Below are 21,122 nucleotides of genomic sequence, written 5' to 3' on the forward strand. Positions count from 1 at the left end.
CTGTTGTTACCATTCCATTCTAAATGTAAAAGGAAGTAGATCAACTTTGTACAGTATCAAACCTAGAAGAATTTAGTGTAATGTGCAGACAATTTAATTTGTCGGGAAACAACCTGATCGTAACATGCACAACCTGAGTTAAATCAATTGCCCCTGGCAGTAATGAACATCAACGAAATGAAAGGCAAAAATTATCAATTGTCACAAGTAGTACTGAGCCCTAATCGTGACAGCATTAATGAGAATAGACAGGCTAAGGCCCAAAGAGCAGTTCAGTTTTCATTTTTTTAGCTGCCCAAACTAATATCTCTATATGTGATTACGGTAGGACTGGGGCAGATGATACCCATTGTTGGGGCCTTAATAGGACCCATTTACAATGCCAAAGTTAATTTAAGGAACCTGGAGTTCCTGCATTAACAAATATGATGTACACATGTATGCTCCCATTATGAGATCTTCGGATGTTCACTCAGGGTCTTAGGCCTGCTGAAATGAGGCCAAATCCAGGGACAATGGGGATTGCTGGGTGAATTGAATATGTAATCTCCTTCTTCTACAAACACTCCCCCATCACCACTGGAGTTATTGATGCCTTGAGTATTGGTAATTCCAGACCAAGGAAAGCAAACTTTGTGGAACGTCAAGGTGCATCAGTGAGGATTTCATTCTAACCATTACAAGAGAACTTTCCAGGCCTGTAAAAGTTGGGATACAACTTATTGCAAAATTTAGTCTTCTCTAAACAGCCTGTCTGGAAAGATAGCTCAGCGGTGTAAGCTTCAGTTTTACATATGGCCGACTATTCTTAAGTCTCAGCTTTATTATATTGGCAAACCAAGCATTACTGAACCCTTGGTTCAACAGACTCCAAGTCCCAAAGAAAGTCGGTTGTTGGGGTTTGTTTAGGAGTGAAAGATAGTCTAAATCTCCAAGGATGTGGGTCAGGCAGGACATTTACTAAAACTTGGAAACCGCTACCTTAATCATTATAGCATTATAGAAGATGCCATCCTAACCAAAGATGAAGACACCCTGCCTCCTGATCTTGTTGGATCTCTAAGCAGCCTTTGACACAGTCGACTAGTTGTATGACAGTAGCACGCATGGTTAAACCACGGGGGCCTCTACCACGCAGCCCAAACCATGAATGCGTATTAACCACGCATGCCTTTACCATGCAATTTTGCGATAAAGGCATGAATGGTAAAGGGATATGTATAGGTAAAGTGGCCACTAACCTCTTCCCCCCCCCCACACCGCGCTGTTCCTAAAACCCTGCCCCTTTACTAACACTACCACGTCACCCCAACCTCCGTGCTGACTCTACCCATACCCCTCCCCCTACCCTAAGGGCTAAAATCCTGCCCCTTTACTTACACTAGCCACCACCCCGTGCTGCCACTTAAACTAACCCAACTTCTTCCACTGCCCTGAAACCTACCCCAGCCCTAAAAACTACTGTCACGACCCATTTCCCTCCCACTGTCAGTAAAGCCTAAAACACTGCCCCCTTACTTACACAACCCCCACCCACGTGCTGTCCCTTAAACTACCCCAACCCCTCCCACTGCACTGAAACCTACCCGGCCCCCACCCCTAAAAACTACCCCAACTACCCATTCCACTCCCAATGCCCTAAAGCCATACCCCTTTAGTTAGATTACCCTGTCCCCCAGCGCTGTACCTTAAACTACCCTAACCCCTCCCACTGCACTGAAACCAACCCGACCCCAACCCTAAAAAATACCCCAACTACCCATTCCACTCCCACTGCCCTAAAGCCTAAAACCCTAACCCTCTACTTACTCTACCCCTACCCCCGTGCTGTCCCTTAACTACCCCAACCCCTTCCACTGCCCTGAAAACCTACCCGACCCTCCTACCCTAAAAACTACCCTGACAGTCAGACCCATTACCGCACCACGTCTTCAACAGAGCAAGCAGCTCCATCGCACCCCACCTGTGCAACGTCATCAATCTCTCCCTAGAGACCGCAACCTTCCCAGAGATCTGGAAACACGCCGAGATCAACGCCCTACTCAAAAACCCTAAGACAGACCCAAGAGACCTCAAGAACGTCCGGCCCATCTCTCTGCTCCCCTTCCCGGCCAAGGTCATCGAGAAAACCGTCAACAGACAGCTAACCGGATACCTCGAAGAAATCCTGGACCCTTCCCTGTCACGGTTCCGCAGCAATCACAGCACCAAGACTTCCCTCATCGCCGCCACCGACGACATCAGGACCCTGCTGGACAAATGCGAGATCACAGCACTTATCCTCCTAGACTTCTCTGCCGCCTTCGACACTGTCTGCCACCTCACACTATGCGCACGTTTCCACGCCGCAGGGATCCGTGACAAGGCTCTCCGGCAGAACCCAGAGAGTCTGCTCCAACCCTTCAGCCTGGGACGACTCCGGGAGGCTGGACACACTGGGGGCAGCCCCGACACCCACGAACCACGCACGCAACCTGGGAATCATCCTCGACTCAACGCTCTCAATGACCAAGCAAGTCAACGCCGACTCCTCCTCCTGCTTCCACACCTTCCGCATGCTCCGCACGATCTACAGATGCATCCTGATAGATACAAGAAAGACAGTCACCCAGGCACACGTCAGTGGCAGACTCAACTACGGAAACGCCCTCTACGCGGGAGCCCCGACCAAGCTCATCAAACGACCACAACGCATCAAAAACGCCTCTGCACAACTGATCCTCGAATTACCACGCCACGGCCACATCACCCCCCCCACCTGAGAAACCTGCACTGGCTCCCCGTCAACAAGAGGATATCCTTCAAGCTCCTCACCCACGCACACAAGGCACTCCACAAGACTGGCCCAGACTACCTCAACAGACTGCTCTCCTTCTAGTTTCCCAACCGCCAGCAACGCTCTGCCGACCTCTCACTCGCCACTGTCCCGCGCATCCGAAGAACACCCACCTGTGGGAGATCCTTCTCCCACCCACTAAGCCTACGACAGACCCAAGACCTGCTGACCTTCAGGAGGATACTCAAGACCTGGCTGTTTGATTAGTAGCGGCCCCCCCTCCCAGCGCCTTGAGATCCCCGCGGGTATGTAGTGCGCTTTACAAATGATTGATTGATTGACTACCCATTTCCCTCCCACTGTCCTAAGGCCTAAAACCCTGCTCCTTTACTTACACCTCTCCCACCCCGCTCTTACCTTTAACCCCTTCCCTGCTCATGACGAGCTCGGCTCTTCAGGAGGCACAGTGGAGCTGTGCTTATGACGAGCTGAGCTCGTCATGAACAATGATAAATCCCACTTTGCCGCACAGGAGGGGAAAACCTCTAGCAGCCAAGGTGTTAAACTTCAGTGCCCTGAAACCTACCCCTACCCCCTGCCCTAAAAACGACCCCAACTACCCTTTTCCCATTACCCACTGCCCTAAAGCCTTGCCCCTTTACTTGCACTACCCCGTCCCCGGTACTGTCCCTTTTACTACCCCAACACCTTCCACTGCCCTGAAACCTACCCCGACAACCCATTCCCCTCTCACTGCCCTAAAGCCTAAACCGTGCCCCTTTACCTACACTACCCCATCCCTGCTCTGTCCCTTATACTAGCTCAACCCCTTCCACTGCCCTGAAACCTACCCTACTCCCCAGCCCTAAAAACTCCCCTGACTACCCATTCCCCTCCTGCTACCCTAAAGCCTAAACCCCTGCCCCTTTACTTACACTACCCGACCCCCCACCCCTGCATTGTCCCTTCACTACTACAACCTCTTCCACTGCCCTGAAACCTACCCCAACCCACTCAACTCACCACAGTGTCTTCCTGCTTCCGTCCTTACTGTCTTCCGTCCATGCAGCAGCTAGACCACTCAGTGCCATAACCACGCACAGGCGTGGTTTAGGCATATGCGTGGTTAAGGCAAGCATGGTTGCACTTGCACAGTCGGAACACCAGAAGTTAGGACAGCAGTGTTCCGACTTTTCCCCCAGTTGACCATCACATCCTCCTACACACACTGAAATCTCAAATGGACAATTCCCTGGCAATGTCCTTCAGTGGTTCGCCTCAATTTCCAACCAACACCATTTTGTTCAAATGGGCAACTCCAAGTTCAAAATGAACATGGAGTTCATTCTCATTGTCTGGGGAATATAATCCCTATTACCACCACTGTTATCCTCAAAAGCTGGTTGACTTTAATCAGAGTTTGAACCAAAAAGTTGCTGGAACACTAGAGTGGGGCTCAGAGGTAAAGGCATGTTACTGTAGTAGTGTGACTGGATTGGAGCCGAGTATCTAGAGGTGGCTTCCGGACGTGACCTCGGTCACGGTTGAGACAAATTAGCTGAGTTGGTTGCAGCGGTGCAGAGACAGCAGCAGACCCCTCTCCTTAGTGCATCCAGAGCTGACAGTGGTGACTGATGCATCGATTCTGGGTTGGGGTGGCCATCTGGGAGAGGTGGTGATCAGAGGCATCTGGTCTCCAGCAGAGTAACGGCTCTATATTAACCTTTTAGAGCTGAGGTCCATCCGCTTTGGGTTGAAAGTCTTCCTGCCATCCATTAAGAGGATGCTGGTACAGGTGCTCATGAATAACACTAACACCATGTAATTTTGCAGCAAATAGGTTGGGTGGGGTCATGGACCTGGTGCCAGTAAAGCCAGCACCTCTGGAAATTGCTGGGCTACCATGGCATTTTCCTGGTGGTGAGCTACCTGGCAGGATGATTGAATGACAGGGTGGATGAGCTTGGCCATCAGCACCTAGCGGATCCCGAGTGGCAGTTTTACCCAGAGGTGGCACAAGGTTTATTCTGCAAATGGAGAGAACCTTGGCACTATCTGTTTGCCACCTCCAAGAATGCTCGAGGTCTGTGCAGTGCAGTTTCCAAGGCATCTCTTGCTCAGAGAAGCATTTCGCCTCAAGTGGCACTCAGGACTCCTGTGTGCCTTTATCCCTGAAACCACTCCTGCACCAATTTCTCAAGATCATCAGGGCCGTCCGTGCTCAAGTCATCCCAGTTACCACTAATTCTGTATGGTATCCAGAACTTCTGGGCTTAAGCAGCTGTCCTCTGAACACCTTGCTCCTCTGCGTGGATCTGCTGTTGGAGCAGCAGGCCAGGCCTTTGTAATCTGCTTCATGCTTGGAGATTGAGTGGTGAGAGGTGAACACCAGTGATCTTCCTTTGGAGGTGGTTGATGTCATCTTGGCAGCCAGGTATCCTTTGACAAAAACTATATACGCCTGCCAGGGCACATATTTGGCTTGTGTTGTACACCGCAGATAGCCCCTCTTCAGACAAAGTTATCAGAAGTTTAGTTGTTTGTTTCATCTCTAGCCCGGCAAAGCTTTGTTCTGGGCACTGTTTAAGAGTACCTTTCAGCCCTTTTTACGGTTGCAGTTTCATTCCTCATTGTTTAAATTTCCAGTTGTCATGCATTATTTTAAACGGTTTGCAAGATTTGTTTCTTTGCTCTCCATTAGACATGCTACAGGGAGACCTTAATTTGGCCATCAGATTTCTGATGTGCCCATCCCGAGCCGTTTTATAGCTGTCCCTTGCCTCTCACCATCAAGGTTGTTTCTCGTCGCCACAACATTGGCACGGAGTGGGAGTGAGCTTCAACTTTTCTGCGTGTCAACCTGCCAACACAACCAGCACCAATACCAATACTACCACTAATACCAATACCACCACCACCACCACTAATACCAATACCACTACCAACAATACCAGTACCACCACCAATACTAGCACCAATACCACCACAAATGCTAATTGCCACCAATACCACCACCCATACCACTGCCACCAATACCACCACTACCAATATCAATACCGCCACCAATACCACCATCACCAATACCACCACCACCAATGCCTTCAATACCACCACCAATACTAGCACCAATACCACCACAAATGCGAATTGCCACCAATACCACTTCCACCAATACCATCACTACCAATATCAATACCATCACCAATACCATCACTACCAATACCAACATCAATACCTCCACCAATACCATCACCACAAATCACCAATACCAACACCGACATCAATACCACCACCACCAATACCACCACCTCAGAGCCTCTCGCTCACTAGTATTAGCAAGGGCACAGCACAAGGCCCGAGCTGCAGCCAAGACTATACCTCCCTCCATGTCTGCCATAAAGCACAGCCCGCCCTGCACCAGGAGATGCCTTACTACAGCTTGAGTGTTTTAATTAGCCCAAAGATAGCAATGACATTACACCATGCCACACTGCACACTCAAATCACGGAGAAGGGACGAAATAGCCGCCCCCGCTCTTCCTCCTGCGCTGGGACATTGTAATCACAAGGCGAAGGGTGTTGGAGCACTTTGTTAGTGTTTATAGCTCGGATCATGTGTAACTCTCACTTCACACTTTGTGTCTGTGTAATTTACAACACTTACACATCTTCTTCACTGCACTATTTATCACTAGTTTGAAGATTTCACAGGCCGGTCTCTTCCTCTGATATTTACAATCTAACAAGCGGTCGAGAAGGCCCTTTATTGCAATGCAATAGGTCTCGCATTTGCGTGTGTTTAAGCTATTAGTATTGTAAATGACAATGCCATTTATTTTTTGTTTTAAAACCCAAAACATAAATAAAAGGCATTGTCATTTACAATGCCAATAGCTCAAACTCGTTGAATGCGAGACCTATTGCATTGCAAATGCTTTTTTTATACTGTGTAAAAGTGCAAACTAGCATACAGTTACATTTTTTGGGACTCTTTCCAAAAGTATACTTGGAACTTTTACTGGAATTGCGTAGGCCCTTATGTCATAAATTGACAGCGAGCTGGTTAGCATTCACTGAAGCCAGGTGAGTTTTCCGATGTTATCTTGCCCGTTTCTTGGAAGCCATTTTGTATTTCTGTCAGCCATTTTGTATGCCATGTGCTACCTTGTGCTCACCAAGTGCTCTGTCCTACCTCTTTCTTAACTGCTTGTGTAATCTGCCTAGAAACAAGTTATATTTAGCTTCTGCCAATTACACGCATGCTCAGTCGAGCCACATCTGTTTCTGATCCATCACTGTCAAGAATGTGTTTATCCCAACTGGACAATCATTGGCTCCTCCCACTAGTTGAATGTGTGCTCTCAAAATGTCCTTATATGTACATAAAACTTATATGAACATGTGTACCGCCTTCTTTTGAGCTCCTGTGCGGGTATAAAAGGACCATGTGCCTTCCATTCGGTGTGCTACTTCATGCATTGCCAAAGGGTACTGTGTGGCTGTAGTTCCACCTCATGAGGTCTTAATAAATCTGTCTTTTCTATTCCAGTTTCCATGCCAACTTCACTTCTATGGTTTTAGGGCTTTAAAGCGCCGCAATTAGGCCTTGATACCACAAATTGGCGCATCCACGTGGGGCTCATCGGCGACTCGGATGCCCGAAGGACTGGTCGAAATGAAGGATTGGAAACTCGCTTTGGACGTGATCACTGCCGGAGGAGACCTGAGTCTTGGCATCAACGGCATTTTCCTTTCTTTCTGATCTGACCATCCAGGTGGTGCCGGTCGTCGACTGAGATCTTTTCTGTTGATTCGCTGTGCAGAGACCCTTTGGTCGATTTGAAGAACTTGGCAGTTGGAATCTGGACACTAATAGGATTGGTCTGTAATGCCTTGGATTGGTAAGGTAGTTCAGCGACACTTTCTGTGGCTCTTCTTATGCATTAGCTAACATTTGATTTTGTTTGGAAAAGCTATATATAAATTGCAATTTATAGAGGCAGGTAATGAGGAGATTTTTCTCTGTTTTATATTTGTTTTGAACGGCGCATCGTACGTAGATACGTTAAGCGCTACTATGATTATAAAATTGCATATTTTGCATTATTTTTGGCATGCCTGTTTTCAGCGCACTTCGTAGGATGTGTTGCTTTTGTAGCAGTACCAGTTTGAAACTTGATGAAGCTCAACCAGCTCCCCCGGAGGGGACGCCTAATAGGGATATGTATGTAAAGTATGGTCTTTCTTCCATAATGTACAGTACGTTATGGAATAAATACACTAAAAAGGATGGCCTATGCATGGGTCATTTGATTTACGAAAGATTCAGTATGTGGAGCAGTGTATGTTTCATCGAAAGTCTAGACAAGATATGTTTGATTGTGTACGAATGTGGGAGAAAGCGGTGCGTGAGCGAATGAAGCGTGAGCAAGCCTTAATTGAAAAAGAACAGCGTAAAACCATTCACGCGAAAGCCTTAGAGTTAAAAGACAAGGAAATAAAAGAATTAAAAGAAAGAGAGGAAAGGGAGCGCAATTTACAGGTAACTGGCCAGTACACTGTTATGCAACCCCTTTATCCTATCCTTAATAAGCAAGATGACGATTTCTTGTTATTAGATCGTTCTCCACCCCCGTATATTTTCCCTTCTGCTCCTGATAAGCCCGATGACAAATCTTCTGAAGATCAAGATAAAGCGCGAGACACTCGTTCTATGATTCCTGCTGCACGCTCTGCTGAACTTAGATCTGCTTCTCGTAAAGCTGCTCTTAATACTGCCTCTGCCCCTGACCTCTTAGAGGACATGAAAAACTGATCGGAGAAGGAGCAAGTATATTTTACGGAAGCATTTGCTGGAGAAGTTGTTGAACGGTTTAGGAAATATTCAGGAGAACTTGAGCCTATCGATGTAGCACAGGATTGTAAGAATATGCGTGATGGTCTTTTTCTCTTTCCCCAGGTAGCTGACTCAATCAGGCATTTGGTTAAAATACGTGTTGAGGCAGCTCGACTGCGGCTGGAGAAAAAGGCAGCGGATGCAGCTGCGCATACGTCTCAGACCGATGCGGTTGAAGCTTCTATCTTCGGGTCAGCTAAGACTATGATAGTTTATGCGAAACCTATGCGGGAAGCTGCACCCTTCTATGTTCCTCCTAAAGGCGATGGGACAGATGAGGATAAAACTTCTGCCGATGCAAAGGGTTATTTTATTTATAATTGGGTTTATACTCCTTAGAATAGAGCGGATGTTATGGCTCTTAAGACCGCATTGCCTGATCTGCGTAAAAATCCAGCAGCCTTTTATGAGGAAGTTGAGGGTGCTATTAGTTCTTGTACTATGATACTGCCTGATATTGATTTGTTTTTTGGATTGATCTTACCCCCTGATATGTGGAGAACTATTCATAAAGTTGATGATAATGTGACTTTTGGAGCATTATGGAAAGATATAAAATTAGCAGATTTGGGAAGGGAGCCCGCACAGAAACCTTGTCTGCTGATTCTAGATCTTCCAGCATCTATATTAGTCAAATTAAAAATGATCATTCCCTCTAAAAAGATAGATTGGACTATATTAGCATCATGCAAACAAAAAGTAGATGAGTCAGTGTCAGATTTCTTTACGCGTTTTGAGGAAGCATTTCATGATTTTAGTGGCCAGTCATTAACGAATGATACAGGCAGACATCTGTTCGTTGATAAATATGTCGCCAACTACTGCCAGAAATAGCCAGTGAGAGTTCGTAGACTACCTCTTCTCCGGTTTCTCTTTTAACCATGGCTCAGTATTACGAATGCCAGGAGCTAGAAGCACAGGGTAATGAGGATAAAAAGACTAAAGATTTAAAGACGAAAGTTATGATGGCTCAAGCTTATGGTCTGCCTTCTAGAGGCAATGATAGAGGTAGACGTGGATCCTATGGTTCGTCTTTCACTCGTTCTAATCTATCAGTTGATCAGTGTGCGTATTGCAAACAATTTGGACACTGGCTTTCTGATTGCCCTGTATTATGTGCCCATCAAAATCAATGCAGACGAGGACAGATGAGAAATCGTTCAGGATACTCCGGGCCTAGAGGGAGCACGAATGATCGTGCTAGGTTTGATTCTAATGAACGAAGACAGAATGGGTTTAACACCTTTGATTGGCGAAACCAATATCAAATATCTGATTGTGTGCCATCTGATTTTCATGATTCTGCTTATGCATAGGATTGCCTAGGATGGGGTAAGGAATCGGTTGAAGTTCCAGTAGATCAGGCGGGTCCCTATATTACAGCACATGTTTTTGGGTTCTACTGATCGGTTTCTGGTTGACACAGGAGCTACTTGTAGCGCCTTGTCTAAACAATTGATTCCAAGGGCTCCCCTGTCTGGCTCAACCATTACATCGATAGGATTCGATGGAACGCCCTCCCTTAGCCCATTGTCACAACCACTTGCATTCCATGTTGACTAGTTTACTGCTCCATGACCGTTTTTGCTTTCACCGAACATGCCAGACAATATTGTGGGTCTTGATATGCTTAAGTATTTCAGAGCTACAATACGCTGTGCTCCTGAAGGAGTGCGTGTTATTCTGAATGAGAATTACCCTGTGCCCGAAAGATCTTGTCTTCTTAAAGAGGATACTGCATTAGCTTCACTCCCGAGTGTTTTGAAGGCTACTTCGGACACTGATGTAGGTCAGATGATTATTCCACCAGTGCACATTAGTGTCAAGGAGGGTGCTTTATTACGACCTTTGCCTCAGTATAAAATTTCACAAGAGGGTGAAGAAGCACTCATACATGTTGTTCGTGATTTGATTGAAGTTGGGGTTGTGGAGGAAGTCCCTTACAATGTTTGCAATAGTCCGATTCTTCCCATTTTGAAAAAAGATACTGATACTAGGATTTATAGATTTATTATCGATTTACGGGAAGTGAATAAGATCGTGGTACCACAATATCCTTTGGTCTCTGATATTACTGAAGTATTTCGGGGTTCCCAAGGCCTACACGCTCCAGAGATTACCCACATACACAAAAGAACTGTTGGCACGGAAGCTGTAAAAGGCAAAGAACAAGTTTATTAAAACCCCATGGGGTGGTGGTACACTCAAACAGCACCCTTCGGTATTGCAAGAGGTATCACACCGAACACCGGTGTGACCCCGTTTATATACAATTTTGGGGCAATAAAAGATAGGCGGCACAAGTTAAGACACAGTTTTAGAGACATACATGGTCATGTTTTGGAATACTGCCAGCTCATTGGAGGGTTTCAAACCCGCTGGTCAGTTAGCGGCACATTCCTGAAGGTATACGGGTCAGTGAGAACTGCGCATGTGTGGCTTGACCAGTACTAAAAATAGCCTGTTGCTGGGCAGATGTGAGTGGTCAGTGGAACGGACAAAGGACTAAAGGGCACGTCGGCCACGAGGCCGCTCATGATCTAAGATGGCCGCCACAGTATTCAAAATGGCGTTTATCGTATACAGCCAAGTTAAGGAGGACAACGTGTAGGTTCAGCTAATCGCTAACACGGACGGGCCAATTACGACAGACGACCCTTTTAGCGTTTAGCTGAATCTACCTCATAATGAACATAGTCTGGATGTTCGTCCTCGATGTCAATTAACATAATTTGTGTCACCTCCTTATGTAGCATCATTTTATCGTGGGCAAGAGCTCGTCTCGATGGCAAACAGGCCGATAGGCACATTGAACATAATGCAGGACCACATTGGATACACAAGCAGATAAAAAACATTGCTCCCACAAGTATACAGAGAATTGTCAACAGTTTCCAGCCCCAAGTTGCAATCATGGACCAGAACCATCCAGAAAGTGTCCAAGTTCCATTGTCCGGGTGTATTTCGGCAGCTATTTTATGCAGCTTTGAAATCGCATCATACACAGATGGAGAATTATCAGGCACGTAAACACAACAGCTGCTTCCGATGATCCTACATGCCCCCCCACGATCAGCCAAAACAACATCCAGCACCATCCGGTTTTGGAGGGTGACAATTCTGGAAATCTGCAGTTCTTCGGTAATATTCCCCAGGGCAATAGCAGTGTCATTCGCAACAGCCTCGACAACACGTGTCAGGCGTCTGATCTTCCGACTGTTCAGTGCGGCCCCCACAAAGGAGAATAGTCCCAGATTGAAATCCACATATTGTTGCAACGCAGTGTCCGTTTGATCAATGTCCTCTAGTGCAACAGTTCGCTTAACTCTGTTCAAAACAAAATCGTGGTACAGAGTATAGTCGTTGTGATACATCGGAGGGGCAATGAATACAGGAGGTAGCACAAACGATACATAACATGTGCCCAACCACCCCACTGGGAGCTGGTGATACCCCTTTGTGCCACAGATGAAGTAGGTGTTTCTGGATGCAACAAATGAAATACCATTCGGGCTTTCGAACGTAAGGGTAACGTTACATTCACTTTTCCCTACTGCAATCGTGCCCTTATTTCGGATACATAAATCGGCTTTTGTAGCAATGACATTTATAACATGAGCACTTGACACATTCACATTTCTCTGATTGCTGTATATTCGTGGGGCCGATACATTGTCGGGCTTATACTCTTTCAAAACGTGTACCCTCAGCCCGTGGAAACCCATCCTTGTCATGGGGACATTCTTTATTTAAGCGAAAAAGCACCCCCCCCTTAGTTGGCCATCTCAGGGTAAAGAGGAGGGTGTACCAAGCATTACAAGACCCATTATGCGAAAACGGGAGTGGAATAAGTGGGGTGCCCCCTCTCTTCTGGTGCCCAGGCAACATTCCACACACCCAGCAATTAGAGGTATTGGTCATATTATGTGTGTGGTGAAGAATCTGAATGAAGCTGTTATTTAAATACGTTTGACGGTGGCGTTCTTCATGAAAAGGCAAGGTAAAGTGAAAATGTTCAGACGGTGCCGGGGTAGTCGGCAGCAAATGTTCACGTACAGGCACCACAAGTTCGACTACCCAGGCAATAACAGCTATCACCACAATCGTGAAAACAAAAAGAAAGGCACCCAGTATTTTCTTATCACGCGATACCATTGATGCCATAGTTCAAGAAAGTTCAGTGCAAAGTCTCAAATGACACAAATGCGTCACAGTTTCTCACAAGTGGTCTCTGATACACGTACGTGTATACCTAAAAAAAAAGAAAAATGCGGTGCTGAACTCCGAGGTAGCCGTTGTTTTCTTCTCCGGGCCAAGACGGGTGTCGCTACTCTGGCAGAACTGATCCCCCCCCCTTGGAATTCCCGGTTTCCGTTTCACAAACCTGGAGCGGTTACCAACCAGTTCAAAAAGGAACAAAAATCTTCTTTTATCGCGGTCGTAGATTGTAGCGCTCTCTTCCAGTAGCAGATTGGTCCGGGAAGGCTCCCTCTACTTCGGCCGACGTCACAGCTGGGCTCTTTTCTTTCTCCAAGATCTCTTTATAATCAGTAAGCACAGCAGGAGTCACCAGATCCGGAGAGACTCGACGACAATGAGTCGAATGTACCCACCGCTTCCTGTTGGTCACTCGTACGGCGGTGCGGGTTGCCAGAAGGACCTGCTCGGGGCCCTTCCACCTGGGCTCCAAACTGCTTGCTCTTTCAAACGAACGGATCATCACATGATCCCCAGGACGGAGATCGTGGCCTTCTCCAGTAGAGTTGTCAGGGAGCGCTTCTCGAACCTGTTGATGAATGGAGAGCAAATCATTTGTTAATCGTGCCAAATAATCATTCATCATAACACAAGGCACATCATGCATCAATCGCGGCTTGGGCACTCCCCAGATATTCATGGGGCGGCCAAACACCACCTCATAAGGTGTAAGGCCAGTCCGTGAATGGGGCACTGATCTAAGAGACAGTAGTGCTAGCGGCAACGCATCTGGCCACTTCAATGATGTAGACGCCACAATTTTGGCCAGCTTAAGCTTCAACGTTGCATTGTACCGCTCAACCAAACCTGCTGACTGAGGGTGGAATACAGCGTGGAACTTTTGCTGAATCCCTAACCCCTTCAGTACATACTCCACAATCTTTCCGACAAAATGAGGCCCATTATCGCTCCACAAAAATTTGCAAACTCCAAAGCGAGGAAAGAATTCCTTAAGCAACACCTTAGCTGTTGTCAAAGCCGTATTGTCTTTCGTGGGGTAGGCCTCAACCCATTTGCTAAAAGCACACACCACCACTAAGACGTACTTCAGGTTATTGCAGCGCTCGAGTTGGATGTAATCCATTTGAAGGACTTCAAATGGTGCAGAAGGTGGAACGAACCCTCCTTTCGGAGTATAGGCCCCCTTTCCAGGATTGTGTTGCAAACATACCAGGCAGGTCTGCACTACTCTCTTCGCAGTATTCGCAATCTCGGGATGTTCCCAAACTCGTGCTAAAAGCCGAGTGATTGCAAGAGCTCCGACATGAGCCAGTCCATGTGTCATCTGGACCATCGCTTGTAAGTAAGCCGCAGGCAATTTCCACTTCTCCATGTCTTTGCTTCTCCAACACCCCTCGTCATCTAGTACCCCATCTGCTGCCCAAGCCGCAAGCTCAGATTCTGTAGCTGAATTTTGTATATCCCGTATCTCTGCTCTAGCATCACTCCATCGTTCAGCCTGTGATTGTACCACATACATGGGGGAGCTAGTTCGGGACATAGCCGTTTGCCTTGCTATGCTGTCTGCAAAGGCATTTCCTTGGCCCACCTTATCCGTAACTTTCTTATGGGCACTGCACTTCACTATCGCTACTTTTTTAGGGCCAAGCAACGCATTTAGAAGATCACGCACTAACTCTCCGTGCATAATATGCTCCCCGTGTGATGTCAGAAACCCACGTTCCCTCCAAAGAAGGCCGAAATCATGGGCCACTCCAAAGGCGTACCGGCTGTCCGTGTATATGTTCACACATAGGCCAGCACTCAATTCGCAGGCTCTTGTTAAAGCTATCAGCTCTGCCGCCTGAGCTGATTTTTGTGGTATCCTAGCTGTTTCTACCACCGTTTTAAGAGTCGTGATCGCATATGCTGCGGAAGTCGTACCATCTGGCAGCCGTATGCACGATCCATCAACCCACAGTTCCCCATCCACATCGGGAAGTGGCACATCCTGTAAGTCAACACGACCCTTTGTCTGTTCCTCAGTCAGGAAAACACAATCATGATGTTTTTCTTCCTGACCCTCCTCGGCCGGATCGGGCAACAAGGTGGCAGGGTTCAAAGTAGCGCATCTTTTTAACGTTATATGCGGCGCTAAGAGTGTCAGCTCATATCCTGTAAGTCGTGCACTCGTGAGATATTGGGTCTTAGTTTGGTTTAGCAGGGCATCTACTGCGTGGGGGACTAACACCAGCAATTTGTGTGATAACACTATGCCCTCACTCTGTCGTATGGCTACTGCTGTTGCCGCTACTGCTCGAAAACACCCAGGCAGTCCTCGTGCTACAGGGTCCAAAACGGCAGAGAAGTATGCACATGGTCTCTGCTTATACCCGTGTAACTGCACTAATACTGACAATGCACACCCATCATTCTCATGTACATATAATGTGAAAAGTTTTGTGTAGTCTGGTGTTCCCAACACTGGTGCGGAACAAAGTGCCTGCCTTAGCTGTTCGAAAGCTTTCTGACATTCATCTGTCCACTCAAGAGGCATCGGTGTAGTTTTGGACAATAATGCTAGCAAAGGTTTTATGATATGTGAAAAACCCATGATCCATTGCCTACAAAAAGATGTCAACCCTATAAAGGCACGCACATCTCTCTGCGTGCGGGGGACTGGTGTATCTAAAATCGCCTGAATTCGATCAGATGTTAATGCCCGCCCCTCCTTAGACAACAGATGACCAAGGTAGGTCACCTGGGGTCTACAATATTGAAGCTTTTTCCTGGAAACCTTGTGATTGTGTTGTGCCAAAAAGGACAGCAACGCAAGCGTGCTCTGTTCACATTGTGTATAGGTGTCAGCAGCAAGCAAAAGGTCATCCACGTACTGGATGAGCGCAACGCCAGACTGCAATTCGAAGGAATCTAGTTGTCGTTTCAAAGCCTGGCTGTAGATGCTAGGGCTCTCAGTATAGCCTTGGGGAACACGACAAAATCTATACGATTTATTATTGAGCGTAAAACCAAACAGATATCTGCTATCTGGGTGAACAGGGATAGAAAAGAACGCATTCTTTAGATCGATAACGCTAAAAGTGGTGGCTGTCGGTGGAACCAAAGTAAGCAAAGTCGTGATATCAGACACCACTGGGTATTGGGGAATGACAATTTTATTTATTTCACGCAAATCAATAATAAATCGATAGATCTTGCCATCTGAGTCTCTCTTAAGAATTGGTAGAATAGGGCTGTTACAGACATTATAAGGGACCTCCTCCACTACCCCTGCAGAAATCAAATCCTGAACAATATGTGTTAGTGCAATTTCGCCTTCCTTCGAGATCTTATACTGTGGCACTCGTGGTAGAGGGGCCCCCTCCTTAACAGTGATATGTATTGGTGGAATACGCATCTCTCCCACATCCGTATCTGATGTCGCCCACAACGTGTGCGGCAGAGAGGCCAAAGCGGGAATATCTAAAATGACACAAAATCTGTCAGGTTCAGGGCAATCATCAGGATCAGGGTAGTTGTCATTCAGAATAACCCGCACTCCTTCTGGAGCGCAGCGTATTGTTGCTCGAAAATATTTAAGCAAATCAATGCCCAAGATATTATCTGGGGTATGGGGCGATAACAAAAATTGGCCAAAACTAAAGTACTTGTCAATGCATAGTGCAAGGGGCTTGGACAATGGGCTGGGGGAGGGTGTGCCATCAAACCCTACACACGTAATCATTTCGCCAGACAGGGGAGCCCTCGGAACCAAGTTTTTCGACAGAGCGCTACGAGTAGCTCCTGTGTCGACTAGAAACTGATCAGTAGAACCCAAAATACCCGCTGTTACATATGGACCTTGCTGATCTACTGGCACTTCAACTGATTCCTTACCCCATCCCACGCAATCCTATGCATGCACATAATCCTGATGTTCCACATTCTCTCCTTCCAAAATCTGATATTGATTCCGTCTATCAAACGTATTTCGTTCGTCCTGGCCACGGCCCCTCTCCTCAACCTGTCTACGATCACCTCCGCCACCTCTCGCTCCAGTATAACCTCCTCTTGACCTTCCACTGCCTCGACCACGCTGACTACGCTGTTCACGAAGTACCGGACAATCATCGGCCCAATGCCCAAACTCCTTACAATAAGCACACTGATCCTCCGCAATGTCCGTACGACCATACGACGCATTTCCTCCACCTCGTCTACCTCTATCATTCCCTCTACTCTGTGTTCCCCGAACCTGTGCCAACATCACCTTCGTTTTCAATTCCTTCGTCTTTTTCTCTACATTTTCTTTAGCCTCCACTTCCTGCCGCTCATAATACTGAGCCATAGTTAACAAGGACGCAGGGGTCGCCGTGGCCCAGGAACTCTCACTCGACTTCAATCGCTTTGCAATCTCTGGTAGGAGATTAGCCACATACTTATCTACAAACAAATGCCGACCCGTATCGTCAGTTAAAGATTGACCACTGTAATCATGAAATGCCTCCTCAAAGCGTGTAAAGAAATCTGAAACCGTTTCATCATGTTTCTGCTTGCACGACGTTAACATGGTCCAATCAATCTTTTTGGCGGGAACAAGCGTTTTCAATTTACGCAAAATAGCTGCCGGGAGTTCTAGGATTAGCTGACAAGGCTTGCATGCTGGTGCCCTGTCTAAATCTGCAGCATTTATTTCTTTCCATGTCCCTCCCAATATTGTCTCATCATTATTTTTACGAATCTGCCGCCACATGTCAGGTGGTAATATCAACCCAAAAAACAAATCTATATCTACAAGAGTCATCACACAAGACGATATAGCCCCCTCCACCCCCTCATAGAATGCCGCTGGATTCTTTCGGAGATCAGGTAAAGAATTTTTAAGTGCCATGACATCTGCTCTATTCCATGGTGTATACACCCAATTATACACAAAATATCCCTTCGCATCCTTTGACAATTTATCATCATCCGTACCTTCCCCTTTTGGTGGAACATACAAAGGCGCGGCTTCACGCATAGGCATAACATGCAACGCAGAGCTCTTATCTGAACCACGAAGAGAACACTCCTTAACCGCCCCGTCGTTTCCCGGCTCAGACTCCTTTTTCCTCCGTTTCAGTTCCTGTCGTAAAGAAATTGTCTCATCCCGCAGCGCGATCAACTGCTTGAACAGGTCGTCCACATCTGTAAGATCAAAATCACCTTTAGCTAAATTCTCACGATATACCGACAAAGCTTTAGGTTCTAACGTTTCAGAAACTTCACGATATGCATTTACAACTTCATCCGCTAAAGTGGACAAGAAATACATTAATTCAAGATCCGACCACCCCTGTTTCTCCGCTACCAACTGTTCCTGAGTAACACAATGCTTATTCACTTTACGAGCCCAACTGCGTAAATGAGCGGACCTCTCCGCAGTAAACCTGAGAGCCGATACCCCTTTCTGGCTCACTTGAATCTGCCCGTCATCCTCGGAATCCGCAGCCGGAGCCGTCGGTGAAACGTACGGAGGCGGTGACCGATCTAACAAAGAAAAATCATCAATTTCATTATTAAGGACAGGATAAAGCGGTCGGCGAATAGGAAACTGACCAGTCGTTTGCAATTTACGTTCCCGTTCCTCCCTCTCTTTCTTCTCCTGAGCCTCCTTCTCCTCAAGCTGTAAAGCCTTATCCCGAGCAGCCTTACGCTGCTCTTTGTCCGCCAAGGCAACCTCACGCTTCATTCGTTCACGCGCCGCTTTCTCCCACATTCGTACACAATCAAACATATTTTGTCTAGACCTACGTTGAAACATACATTGCTCGACAAATTGGATTTTACTCAAATCGTATGACCCGTGTAGGGGCCATTGCAATTCGGGATCGGCCTTAGTGTACTTATGCCATAATTTACTGTACATAATAGGTGGAAGGCCGTGCTTGATATACATGTCCCTATTTGGTGTTCCCTCTGGGGGAGCTGGCTGTGATTCCGCTAACCTAATTGATGCATCATCTCCTAGGCAACACATTCCCCGGAGTTTGCTGAAAACAGGCATGTTCAAAAAGTATCACGAAAGCGTGACACCAAACCAAATGGCACTTACAGTTCTTCACACAATTGTGCCGCTCAAAGGAAAAACAAGGTTAGAGAAACATCTCTACATGCCTGCCTATGTGAAGTGCACTACACATATAAGTTCAAAGGTCACAAATTCAAAATGCTAGCTAACTCAGATCAGAGTTCACAAAATTCGGCGAGCGTCCAAAGACTACCTCACCGGTCACAAATCTCAGGACTTCAGTAAGCGTCCGAAGACTGCCTTACCGAACACAAATCTTACCAATTCTCAAAAGTCCAGATTCCAACTGCCAAGGTCTTGTAAGCCAAATCAGCCAAACGGCACTTTCTCAGTGAAGCGGACACTCGAAAACTCAGTCGGAGACCGGCGCCACCTGGAAGGTCAGATCGGAAGGAAAGGAAAAGACACCTTGGCAGCCAAGACTCGGGTCACTCGTGGCAGTGCGCGTCCATGGCGAGTTTCCAAGCCTTCGTCACGACCTCTCCTTCGGGCATCCGAGTCGCCGATGAGTCCCTTCGTGGTCGCCAATTGAAGTATTTCGGGGTTCCCAAGGCCTACACGCTCCAGAGATTACCCACATACACAAAAGAACTGTTGGCACGGAAGCTGTAAAAGGCAAAGAACAAGTTTATTAAAACCCCATGGGGTGGTGGTACACTCAAACAGCACCCTTCGGTATTGCAAGAGGTATCACACCGAACACCGGTGTGACCCCGTTTATATACAATTTTGGGGCAATAAAAGATAGGCGGCACAAGTTAAGACACAGTTTTAGAGACATACATGGTCATGTTTTGGAATACTGCCAGCTCATTGGAGGGTTTCAAACCCGCTGGTCAGTTAGCGGCACATTCCTGAAGGTATACGGGTCAGTGAGAACTGCGCATGTGTGGCTTGACCAGTGCTAAAAATAGCCTGTTGCTGCGCAGATGTGAGTGGTCAGTGGAACGGACAAAGGACTAAAGGGCACGTCGGCCACGAGGCCGCTCATGATCTAAGATGGCCGCCACAGTATTCAAAATGGCGTTTATCGTATACAGCCAAGTTAAGGAGGATAACGTGTAGGTTCAGCTAATCGCTAACACGGACGGGCCAATTACGACATTACGACATTACTTACTTTGGTCCCCCTCCTCCCCCCCACAGCAACCACATTCTCTGTGATAGACTTGAAGAACGCTTTCTTTTCGATCCCTATTCATCCTGATAGCCGATATTTGTTCGGCTTTACTTTGAATAATCGATCGTATAGATTTTGCAGGATTTTTCAAGGCTATACAGAGAGTCCGAGTATTTACAGTCAAGCACTGAAAAGACAACTTGATTCTTTTGATTTACTGAAAGGAGTGGTTTTGGTCCCCCCCTCCCCCCCACAGCAACCACATTCTCTGTGATAGACTTGAAGAACGCTTTCTTTTCGATCCCTATTCATCCTGATAGCCGATATTTGTTCGGCTTCACTTTGAATAATCGATCGTATAGATTTTGCAGGATTTTTCAAGGCTATACAGAGAGTCCGAGTATTTACAGTCAAGCACTGAAAAGACAACTTGATTCTTTTGATTTACTGAAAGGAGTAGTTCTCATACAATATGTCTATGACATCTTGTTGGCAGCCGATACGCCTGAATTGTGTGAAGAAAGTACTTTGTCTTTGCTTTCTTTTCTTGCTACGCACCATCATAAAATATCACAAAAGAAATTGCAATATTGTAGACCGAAGGTGACCTACCTAGGACACCTTCTGTCTAAGGAGGGTCATGCACTGACACCAGATCGTATTCAAGCAATTTTTGGGAAAGGTGTACCTTTATTCTGAACGCGCGTTATTGCTAGTGTGAAACTAGGCGTTTAGCGCTAATTCTATTTTAAAAATATACCGCTTTTCTTATCTTTGTTATATTTTGTTATTGGCCCCTGATTTTAAAGAGTATTATCGCGCCAACATACCTGCATCTTTTTAAATCGGGGGATGGTCAGGAGTGCCATGTGGGTGGAGCGAAGCTCTCTACCCGGTATGTAAGGCTTAATGGCAGAGCAAATGAACTCCGGAGCGGTGCCCATTTTGGCCTGGAAAGTGAGGCAGCCAAGCTTGAACAAGGCTCGCTCTTTCACCGGCAGCCAGTGCAGTGCCTGCAATAGAGGAGTTGCACGATGGAATTTAGGCAGGCCATGGATCAGGC

This window comes from Lissotriton vulgaris, chromosome 2_1 (assembly GCF_964263255.1).
Source record: "Lissotriton vulgaris chromosome 2_1, aLisVul1.2, whole genome shotgun sequence".
NCBI lineage: Eukaryota > Metazoa > Chordata > Amphibia > Caudata > Salamandridae > Lissotriton > Lissotriton vulgaris.